Raw genomic sequence first — 3337 nt, 5'->3', positions numbered from 1 at the left:
AGATGAGCGATTAAGTCTTAAAGAAGAGATAGATATAACTTATTCACGTAAGATCAGATCCAGAATTAAAATATTACTCTCAGATCTGTTTCCTTATTTACTGTGTTCCCTGCTTCACTGTCTACACCTCTTCAGCCTTACCTTTCCTGCTCACTTTGTAAATAGTCCGTACCAACCAATCAAACATGCTCTTTTCCTCTAAAACATCCTAAACACCCGAATTACCTAACAAACCTGAAACACCTGGGGAAAGATCCATAAATCACCTGAATGTGTTGTTAAAAGAGATTGTTGGGCTCACACCCTAAGAGTTTCTGAATCTGACAGGCCTCAGATTGGACATTCTAAACAAATTCCTAGGTAATGTTGATATTACTAGTCCAGAAACCACATTTTGAGAGTCATCGTCCTATATATATATATATATATATATATAAATTCTACGTCCTTAAAAGCTTAGTTCAAACGGTCTGTTTCATTGTGTATTTCTAATGTCACCATAACCTTCAGTAACCATCTTTGTCTCTAGTCTCATGTCTATCATTTTTAACATTCATTTGGCTCTTATTTTGTTAGTTTTCTCTATTTCCATATCTATTTTTATAAAATCCTAATTTCTCTTTTTCTGTCACTCTGTCTTGTATTAATATATAGCATGTTGGATATTTGATGTCTTACATATTATCTTCAAATTCCCAAGGCAAAAGTTTGGTACTGAGTATGCAAACATTTGATGTTGCTAGGTTGACAAAGAGATTTGGATTTTTTTCAATTTTTTTTTTTGCCATTTTTATTTTAAAACAGGTTTCAATTTTTCTTTCCCTTTCACCTCAACTGTATAGGATTTTACTTGACAGGATTTCTTACCCAAGGTTTTTTCTATTTGTTGCTGTATTTGGAGTTGCATTGTAGTGTTTATTTTTCTCTTAGATTTTTTTATGGATAGGAAGTGTACAGTTTCATTGCAAAAAAGGACATGTTCTCCAAGGGTCTACAACATGCACTTGCCTTCCTAATCTTAACATGTAGTGGAATTCATCCTGAATCCATATGTAAGTTTTGTGGGAAAGAAATAATACAATCATGGGTAAAAACTTAGATGTGTTTTTTTCTTACAACCATAAAAATAAGGTTATATCTATACTACATATGTATAAAACTGAGTTTCAGATTATAAGCCATATTTAATGTATGTAATTTTGTTATTATACATCCATGTCCACTAAGAAGCACTTTCTCTAAAAAAGTCAGAAAGTATGAGGCACAATTTTCTTCTTATTATTAAGCTTTTATGTTCAGTTTACCCATCTGGTAATTTTAAGTGATGATTGGGTTTTAGCATTATAGATTTGCACCTATCAGCCTGAAGTACTCTGAGATAAAAAAAAGTTTCCAATCTAATGACTTTCAATTTTCAAATATCACTTGTGCAAGTATAAATATTCTTTGAGAACCTTAGCAAAACTGGAAGCATCTGCATCTATGAAATGAAATATTCATGGACAACTTGACCAAAAGTTTGAGAACTATTTTAGAATTTCCTGGAGCCTCTAAATTTTCACTAATCCTAAATTGAGAGCACTTGCTGTACAAATCAAATAAGAATAAAGCTCAAGGTCACTAAACATACTTCTAATTGTTTGTGTTTCTGACATACAATTAGAAGTAAATTTCTGGTCAGTGGCTTGTGTTTTCTTTTGCTCCAGTTGCCTGTTTTCAGTTCTTATTCTTTTGGGGGGGGAAATAAAAATAAATACAAATTAAGCTGGAGTCGAAGCACTCATCAGTATGATATCTAGCTTTTAGGGTTTGCTTAAGCTCCTATGAATTTACTGTGTTCCTGTTAAGAACCATCCACATTGTCCTGGGGTCCCTGTGGGCCATCACTTTACTTGGATGCAGCAGGGCACTCCTGTTATATGCCTACCTGGCTTATATTTAAATATGAAAAACATTCTTAAAGGATAATTCGTAAGACCGTGTGATGTAGAACAGTTGTATGGGCTGTAACTTGGTATTTCATAGTAAACTATAGTTCTTTGATGACTGCATTTTGGATATGAAAATTTAAATAAACCCATTGCTGCTGCAAGGCATTTCAAAATTTCTGAAATGTGCAAAGTTTGGGGCTTAAGAAGGCAGTGGAGATATAATATTTGTATTTAATCTTCTCTGCACTTTCTCTATAAAGATTAAATTTCACTAACTAAATAAAAGTCATTTGACACAATGTTTACTGTACAGAGTAAAAAAGGAAGCAATCCCTTCAGGTCCCCTCCCACTCTTTTGTTCTCTGTCCTCTCAACAAATCCTGCTTTCTAAAAAAAAGTCGTTAATAGGTATTGTTTTACGAACATCCATTGGGAAAAAAATGAAAAATACTGTTTTCCAAACAAATTTGTACACAGAAAATTTATTTCAGAGACCACAACTATGGATATATGCCTATGAGCAAATGACAAAAAAATGTTGTCTACTTGAGGGGGGAAATTCCTTGTAGCATTTATTTCTTACTGAGAAAGGAATGCTCTTTAAAAGACACAGGGTAGGTGAAGTAGGTGTAATGTAATCAAGGTAGAGAATTCATAGCAGAAAGGAACATGGAGAAAAGGAAACAATAGGTTCGATAAATAAAATAATACTTTACCGACCAAAATTTCATATGTAAAAATTATTAAAATATACTTTTACTGGGAAATACAATGTCAGATAAATATAAGCCATGGTTGTATTTAACCATATAAAATAGACTTTTGTATAAAATAATAAATTTTAAAAATAATAAACAATATTTCTTAAGCTAGTATGGAAAACCTGAGCTTGACAAACTTGAAAAGACCTTTTACGCAGGACTTTATAGACTCTTAAAAATGCTGATATTCATTGTGACTCTAAAATGGTCATATAGCATACATTTATGAGCTTAATGATCCACATTGTCTCTCTTTTTCCCTCTCATTTTATCTGTTAGCATTTACTTGTGTTCCACAGGTGATTAGGAGATGGTGAAGTTTGAAATCAATATGTATATTTACATGGTTACATTTTCCTTGGTTCATTAGAATAATTACTCAAAGGCATATTTTTTTTTCATTAATCAGTATTTTTTATTATGGTTTTGTGGGGTACAGTTAAGGGTTAGGTGTACAATGACGTTTCATTCAGGCACCCTGTAGATAAGAAGTGTTTTCCCATCCCCCGACAGATATTTTGCTACTGTTAATCCCATCCCCCTCCCCCCCATAGTTTCCCAGTACCATCAGTCATTTTCTCATAGTATTGCATTGGATGTTCAAGGTCCATTATATGAGTGAGAACATGTGATATTCGGATTTTT

Source organism: Carlito syrichta, unplaced genomic scaffold, assembly GCF_000164805.1.
Source record: "Carlito syrichta isolate Samal-C Ts95f unplaced genomic scaffold, Tarsius_syrichta-2.0.1 Scaffold139306, whole genome shotgun sequence".
Taxonomy (NCBI): domain Eukaryota; kingdom Metazoa; phylum Chordata; class Mammalia; order Primates; family Tarsiidae; genus Carlito; species Carlito syrichta.
Note: the sequence above shows the minus strand (reverse complement) of the source record.